Source organism: Sinocyclocheilus rhinocerous, unplaced genomic scaffold (genome assembly GCF_001515625.1).
Source record: "Sinocyclocheilus rhinocerous isolate Xijiao unplaced genomic scaffold, SAMN03320098_v1.1 scaffold247, whole genome shotgun sequence".
NCBI classification, from domain to species: domain Eukaryota; kingdom Metazoa; phylum Chordata; class Actinopteri; order Cypriniformes; family Cyprinidae; genus Sinocyclocheilus; species Sinocyclocheilus rhinocerous.
The window spans coordinates 821,773-830,195 of NW_015662919.1; the positions used below are offsets into that span (position 1 = coordinate 821,773).

General features: G+C 36.1%; 1 long non-coding RNA gene across 1 annotated transcript in view; it reads left to right on the forward strand.

Annotated features, from left to right (window-relative positions):
* LOC107728317 (uncharacterized) overlaps nucleotides 1–7,984 on the forward strand; it is a 14,699-nt gene extending 6,715 nt beyond the window's left edge. Inside the window, exons 3-4 of the long non-coding RNA XR_001638450.1 lie at nucleotides 2,026–2,031; nucleotides 7,972–7,984. This is a non-coding gene — a long non-coding RNA (uncharacterized LOC107728317). The remainder of the gene's footprint in view (nucleotides 1–2,025; nucleotides 2,032–7,971) is intronic.
* Nucleotides 7,985–8,423: the final 439 nt, after the last annotated feature.

The window sequence follows — 8,423 nt, forward strand, 5'->3', positions numbered from 1 at the left end:
GGTGTATGTATGCATATATTTTTAAAAATAAATATTGTACAGTTGTGGTATAAAAAAAATTACAAATAGCTAATAAACAATACTTTCAACTCCCATAAATACTAAGTAATAGTATACTCATCTTTGTCATGCTTTTCTTTCTGGCACTCAGAGATTTTACAAGCAGGAAATATTTACTGAAAACATGTTTTGTGTGTCATGTTCAGTGTCGCCGATGGCTACAGTTACCAGGGTGCAGGAGCTTGTTTGACCGGCAACAGTTGGAACAAAAGGATCTGCCTGCCGAACCTGAAGTACAACTACAGCTCATGTTTGTGTGTGTGTGTGTGTGTGTGTGTGTGTGTGTGTGTGTGTGATGTATGTAAACATGTCATTCTGTCATGAGTCACAGCTGTCACCTGATTGTTACGGCCATCTGATGAAGCGCTAGAGCAGGTGTTCATGGGAGGTTTAGGCGGTGTGGGTGTGTCGTTCTCAGCTTTCCGAAAAAAAAGGGTTGTTTGATTTCTGTGTCATCCAGGGTGATGAAAGACCTCATGCACTTCTGTGTCAAAGGATTATTTAATCCAGTTTCTCACCGCAAACAATGCACAATTAATCTTACCCAATTTACAAAAGACATTCATGCATAAACTTTTGAAGTACTGTACAGTTGAGCAGCAACTTGAATAACAAGACAGAAAAAAATATTAAATACAATGACATGTCTGAAGATAATGGTGATGTTTGCCTATGCAAAACCCACCGCCAGGTTATGAAACACTGTCAGTTTTACACATTCAGCAAAAATCACAAATCAGTGTTGTTATTGTAAACTAAAACTGACACTAAATCTTTTAAAATTAATTGTTAATTAAAATAATTAAAATATTAATTGTTGAAATTGTCAAAATTAAAAATTAATTAAATTAATTAATTAAAATAAAACTGAAATAAAATAAAATAAACTATAAATATTTAATAACTTAAAATTAGAATCGTAAATGAGAATTAGAAAAACGTAAATGAGAATTAGAAATGTTGCCTTGGCAACGAACTGAAATAAAATAAATGTAATTTAAAGTAAATGTCTTAAACTAAAACTGAAATAATTAAGTATTTAAAAAAAAACTAATAAAAATGAAAAAAGCACATCATAAAATTACTAAAACTTTTACTACAAATGAAAACTGAAAATTTTAAAATGAAAGCTAATTCAAAATATTAATGAATACTATAATAGTATATAAATAATATTAAAATAGCCTTGTCACAAAGTAATAATTTATATGTTTATATTTCATTAAATTCTACTTTTCAAATGCATTTTTGTCTTCTGTACAGGTGTTTACCAGAAATTTCTCCAGCCACTTGTAGAACACAAAAGGAGATCATTTGAAAAACGTTCAAGCTGAAGTAGACAAATTTATATTGTATGATATTGTACATATGTGTTGGAAAAATAGCTTTTAATTATTTTAAATATTAAATTATAAAAAATATAAAAATTAATGCACATATAAACATATTATAAACATATTATATGCATTTTATAAACAGCAGCACGGACATTGTGGAAAACATCTCCTTTTATGTTTCAATGCAGAAAGAAAGGCAAAAAGGTTTCGAAAAACATGAGGTTGAATTGGGCAGCTGTTCCTGTTCCATATACTTGATTCTCGCTAAATTCATGCAGACAGCACACGCTTTGTATTCAAAACAAGAAAAAGAAAACAGCAATAGTTTTTTCCATCTCTATTGTTGCTACAAGTGGGTTTGCATTATTCAGAAGAGCTTATAAACACATAAAAGCTTTGAAGTATGAGAAATAATGCATACTAATTATATCCAAACAGGAGATTCAAAATGTGAGGTATTGAATTGGTTCATCTAATGATGGTGCCTATGGAGCGTCCTCAAAACGCTTCCTGTACATCTGCACACATGCAGCAGATCCTGATTACAGAAATGAGGAGAACACTGCAGTAGTTCATCCTTGGCTTCGGCGACTCCCTGCTTTTGTGAGCAGATTGTCAGTGAGTGAAGGTGACCGTCATTCAAGATCACACCTATAAACATAATTCACACAGAAGGAGATCGCAGCCGTCTGACTTGTTCTGCTGGCCTGTTTGTTTTTGCGTTAAAGGTGAAGTGTGTCCTTTATGAGTCACTAGCGACACCAGATGAAATAACTACATTTTTTTATTCACTGAATGTAGCATTGCCGCTACGATGTTAGTTTGTTACAGGCATTGCTATGCGGTTGCTAAGGAGCTTGGAGTGATTTTTTCCCCAAGTTGATATGGGGTTGCTTGGGTGTTTTGGGTAGTTGCCAGGGCATTACTAACACATTCTGAGTTGCTATGGGTTGCTAGGATGTTTTGGATTGTTGTTACACCATTACAAGTGTACTACTAGGGATTTTTATCATGTTGCTATGGGGTTGCTATGGTGTTGTGGGTAGTTGCCAGGGCATTACTAACATATTCTGACTTTCTATGAGGTTGCTAGGGTGTTCTTGGTGGTTGCCAGGGCATTACTAACATATTCTGAGTTTCTATGAAGTTGCTAGGGTGTTGTGGGTAGTTGCCAGGGTATTATGAACATATTCTGAGTTGCTGTGGGGTTGCTAGGTTGTTCTGGGTGGTTGCCATGGCATTACTAACATATTCTGAGTTGCTATGGGGTTGCTAGGGTGTTCTGGGTGGTTGCTAGGGCATTACTAATGTATTCTGAAGGATTTTAGCGTGTTGCCATGGGGTTGTTAGGGTGTTGTGGGTGGTTGCCAGGGCATTACTAACACCCTAGCAACCCCATAGCAACTCAGAGCATGTTAATAATACAGAATACATTAGTAGCCTAATGACCTTCACTAACATCACTAACGTATTCATAGTTGTTTTTAGCATGTTGCTATGAGGTTGCTAGGGTGTTTTGTGTGGTTGCCAGGGCATTACTAACATATTGTGAGTTGCTATGGGGTTGCTAAGGTGTTGTGGGTAGTTGCCAGGGTATTATGAACATATTCTGAGTTGCTGTGGGGTAGCTAGGGTGCTCTGGGTGGTTGCCATGGCATTACTAACATATTCCGAGTTGCTATGGGGTTGCTAGGGTGTTCTGGGTGATTGCTAGGGCATTACTAATGTATTCTGAATGATTTTAACGTGTTACTATGGGGTTGTTAGGGTGTTGTGGGTGGTTGCCAGGGCATTACTAACACCCTAGCAACCCCATAGCAACTCAGAACATGTTAGTAATACAGAATACATTAGTAGCCTATAATGCCCTTCACTAACATCACTAATGTATTCATAGTTGTTTTTTGGGTGGTTGCCAGGGCATTACTAACACATTCTGAGTTTCTATGGGGTTGCTAGAGTATTTTTAAATGCATTCTAATGTGTTTTATGATTTATTTACTATTGTATTTATTTTATTATACATATTTATTTAAAATTTAGCTTTTTTTTTTTTTTTTTAAGTTTTAGTAATTTTTGTGTGGTTTTGTCATTTTTATTATTGTTTATATTTCTATAAATAGCTTTAATATATACAGATTTTAGTTTTTTTATTTGTTTCTATTTCTCATTTCAGTTTTTAACCTAAAGTTTTTCAACTTATATATTTTTTATTTCAGCTTTATATCAATTGGCAAACACATTGCTTTTATAGTTTTAGTTTTAGTTAGCAGCAACAACTCTGATAATTCCAGCAGTTTAATAAACAGGGAGAGAGAAAAAATGACTTTACTATTAAAAAAAAAAGGACAATATATTTTTTAGCATAGGCCTATTCATCATATTTCGCAGTGTTTGTGTTGTCTGTCTTCAAAAACACACACTTTAAGGCTTCTGTTTTTCGTTGTTTTCCGCTTTTACAGGTTGCCGATTCCAATATTCTTTGAGCTGTGATGTTTTTATGGAGACAACTTGACGCTTGACAGGACTCACAGCAGTGTACACAAACTCTCAGACACTCGCTTTGAATGAGCTGCTGAGAGCGGGAGCCAAAAGCTTTGGAAAGTTCCAGAATGTTCCCAGAGCGCAGACCTGTTTCTTCCTGTTTCTGAGCAGAGTTTCACCTCTCCGCGGCCTGTCGCACAGCACATGGCTCTCGGTCATCAGCATTGCTCAGAGTTTTTACACAGGGCCTGATTTATTATGATGAAGCATGCAATGCTGATCCAAACAATAGCTGATTATGTGACTCACAAACACTTGTGCCGTTCTCCTGGGGTTTAACAAAAACATGCAAAGTCATTGACACGAACATGCATATGATATAAAGCTTATCAGGAGCCAAGACTCAAAGTACTTTTGATCAATGTCTTTTGAAGCAAACATAAGCTTTTGGGTTTCTTGAGAATGTAAAACATCTGAAACAAAAGCATTCACAATCCATTTTACTTCTGTAATATAATGCACTTCTGAATGAATCAGAGAAAACAATGTCAGACAGGATTTGATTTTATCCTGTTGTATTTCATTTTGTTCTTTCACTTTAGTTTTTCACTCTAGTGACTTTATTTTTTTGTGTTTTATAGTTTTTATTTATTTTTTGAAATCATTAAGATTTTTTAATGTTTTTGAAAGACGTCTCTTATCCTCACAGAGGCTGCGTTTTTTTGTTTTGTTAAAAAAAATACTGTAAAAACAGGAAAATTGTGAAATATTCAAAATAATTCGGACTTTTTATCTCGCAATTTGGACTTTATATTTATATTTCGCAGTTCTGAAACTTTTTCTCACAATTCTTCTCACCAAGGAATAAAAAATAAAAAAGGTAATAGTGACTTTTTATCTCACAATTCAGACTTTTTTACTCACAATTCTGCATTTATATCTCACAATTCTGATAACTTGCAATTCTGACTTTCTTCGAATTCCGATTTTATATCTCGCAATTCAGACTTTTTTCCTCACAATTCTGTTTTTATCTTGTTTTTAATGTCACATTTGATCAATTTAATGCATCTTTCATGAATAAAAAGTATTACTTTCCTTTAAAAAAATCCTACTGATTTTTAGTTGGGTAACTATACACATAATCATTTATTTAAAACAATCAACATTCCACCATCATTTCCTATTAATTGTGAGTGTAGTTCGAAGAGGCCTGTGAGTTGTGGTGACGCATATAAGTGTCTATTCAACAGCGAACCTGCTAACAAGTGACATTTTTAGATGTTTTGGCACATACGGCCCTGTTTAAAACCATGTTTCTTCAACTCAGCAGCTGCTTCCAATCCAATGGCATTTGCTTCCCCGAGCCTCGTTTCCAAATGTTGAGCGAGAGCAGGCAAGTTCACACAGACCTCTCTTTTTCAAAGCCGTCCTGTTCTCTGTCAAACATTGCGTGGCAACATCAAACGCTCTGCCCGGTCAGATAGTTTTGTGTTTTTTTCAGCAGCTTTGTGGGAGGATAATTGAGGGCAGGCCTCTGCAAAGCTGCCGGATATGTGGAGCATTTCTCTTCTAGGCTTTTTCAGAGGGGGTTGAGTGTAAAACACACTTCGTTGGGCTCCTCCTCTCTGTCACTGGAAGCCCTGAGTCATTCCTCAGCCAAACGGGGCCCCCGGTAATAAACATCGCACTGACACATGATATCTGGCCCCTGCTTGTTGAATTTTGTGTGTTTTGGAAGGTTCAACAAACCCACCGCAGCCTCAAACACACAAGCACGTGTCCTGCCCTCTCTCGGCTTCTGTTCATTTGTGTATCACGTGTTTTTTGTTTGTTTGTTTTTTGGTAAAAAAAATACCCTCTCATTGGTTTGGCCAGAACTCAAAGAATGTCACTTTTGGAGACATGATGGAAAAGTAAAGATATCGAGTTTGAAGGCTTGCTGCAAAAAAAACAATCAAAGATTTTCTTACGTAGTATTTTTCTCGTTTCCAATTACGAATACCTTAAACCTCTTAAACCAAGATACGTTTATTAGAGAAGGACAATTAAAGGGGTCATATGATGCGATTTCAAGTTTTCCTTTCTCTTTGGAGTGTTACAAGCTGATTGTGCATAGATAAGATCTCTGAAGTTGCAAAGACTAAAGTCTCAAATCCAAAGAGATATTCTTTATAAAAGTTAAGAGTCAACCACGCCTGCCTAAAACGGCTCGTTCTAACACGCCCCACATATCTACCTCACTATGTGAAAATATTTGCATAATGCGCCCAAATGATCACGCAAAGAAAGAAGGCGTGGTTTCACTAACCACAATTAGTGTTGAAGCAGCATGTCAGGGAGACGCTGTGTGTTTCTAGGCGAAAGCAAAAGCACTTTACTTGGCCTTCCGAAAGTAGATGCATTTAGGAATCTTTAAGATTACTTACAACAGAACAGCAATGCATTTTATGGACGACCGTTTCGTGAACCTAGGAGAGGAGGTAATTCTGACTTTGCTATGACAATCTGGCGCTTCTGAATCAGCTACTGTAAGTATGTTTTGTTACTAGTTTAAGTATTTGCTATTGACTGACTGTTCAAATGCGGAGTTTTGCGCATCGTGCGTGTGTGTGTGTGTGCGTGCGTGCGCACGCGTGTGTGTGTGAGAGAGAGACAGGGACACATCACAGTGGAGTCAGCCGTCTTAACCGTGACTTACGTACTGCAAACACATACCAGCTTCATCACTGTGTCTGTCACGCGACTCTGTTCCCCTTTCGGGCTCTGTCTTTACATTTATTTTGAAAGATGAAGCTCGCGATTATGGTAAGGGGCGTTACATTTCCGACGAGTGCTTGCGGTGTTCGGCCAATCACAATGCACTGGGTCAGCTGGCCAATCAGAGCAGACTGCGCTTGTCGGAAGGAGGGACTTTGTAGAAAACGAAGCGTTTGAGAGAGGCGGGGCATAGAGGACCTACAATAATGTACAGTATTTGAAAAATAATGTGTTTTTTGAACATTAAAGCATGTCAACATATTCTGTTACACCAAATACACAAAATAATGATCTTTAAAAAAGCATCATATGACCCCTTTAAGATATTAAATCTTGTTTTATTGAAAAATGTATAAAAATTAAGTGAGTTCATACATTACCATTCCAAAATTTGGAATTAAGATTTTTTAATGTTTTTGAAAGAAGTGTTTTATTTACCAAGGCTGCATTTATTTGATCGAAAATACAGTAAAAATGTTAAAATATTATTACAATTTAAAATAACTTTTTTCTATGTGAATATATTGTAAAATGTAATTTATTCCTGTGATCAAAGCTGTATTTTCAGCATCATTACTCCAGTCTTCAGTGTCACATGATCTTCAGAAATCATTCTAATATGCTGATTTGCTGCTCGAGAAATATTTCTGATTATTATCAATGTTGAAAACAGTTGTGCTGCCCAATATTTTTGTGGAAACGGTGATATGTTTTATTTTTCAGGATTCTTTGACGAATAGAAAGTTGAAAAGAACAGCATTTATTTGAAACGGGAATCTTTTGTTACATTATGAATGTCTTTACTGTCACTTTTCATCAATTTAATGTGTCCTTGCTGAACAAAAGTATTACTTACCCACAAAAATATTCAGCAGCACAACTGTTTTCAACATTGGTAATAATCAGAAATGTTTCTTGAGCAGCAAATAGTGTCATAATTTCAGCCTGTGTTCCCCGGTTCTTGTGTTTTAGGACTCTTGATTTGTAATGTGTTTCTGTTCTTACTGTTTCCCCGTTCGCTTCCTTTGTTCAGTTCCTGTCCTTGTTTGCCTTGCCTTGTTTGTTCCTGGGGTTACCTCTGTTTGTCTCTATGACAATTAATGCACCAGCCCCTTTCCCTGTTTGTATACATGACAACTGATCGAGACCTCTTTGTTCTGTGTATTTATACCCCAGTGTTTGCCCATGTTCTGTCTAGTCTTGTTCTTTTACTGGCTTCTGTTGTTTTGGTTCCTGTTAATTGCTCATCTGAAATCTCATCTGCATTTGGATCCTCTCGCCTTTCGTCTGTGAGTTTCACCAAGCATAACAACTGAAGTGATTTCTGAAGGATCGTGTGACACTGGAGTAATGATGCTGAATAAATTACAATTTAAAACATTCAAAAAGAAGTGTAATAATATTTAACATTATTTGCTGTTTTTACTGTATCTTTGATCAACTAAATGCAGCATTGGTTTCAAAAATACTTAAAAATTTCCCTTTGAATTATGTTTTTCTTACCCCACTGACAAATAATCTTTTGGTTTTAAGCATAAACTCTTTTTTTTTTTTTGGCATTTTTCAGAAAACAAGACTTAATATCTTGAGCCATTCTCAAGTGGTGGTATTTGTGCAGTAAAACAAGACGAAAATACTGAGTGAAAAAGTCTCTTTTTTTGCAGTGTATCAACTGTCAGAATAAACTGTTCATTGTTGTTTTTGTCTCTGCAGATGTTCGTCAGACAGTCCCTCCTTTTGCTCGGTTCGTTGCTAGTGCTTTTGTTTTTCCAGAGCTCCATC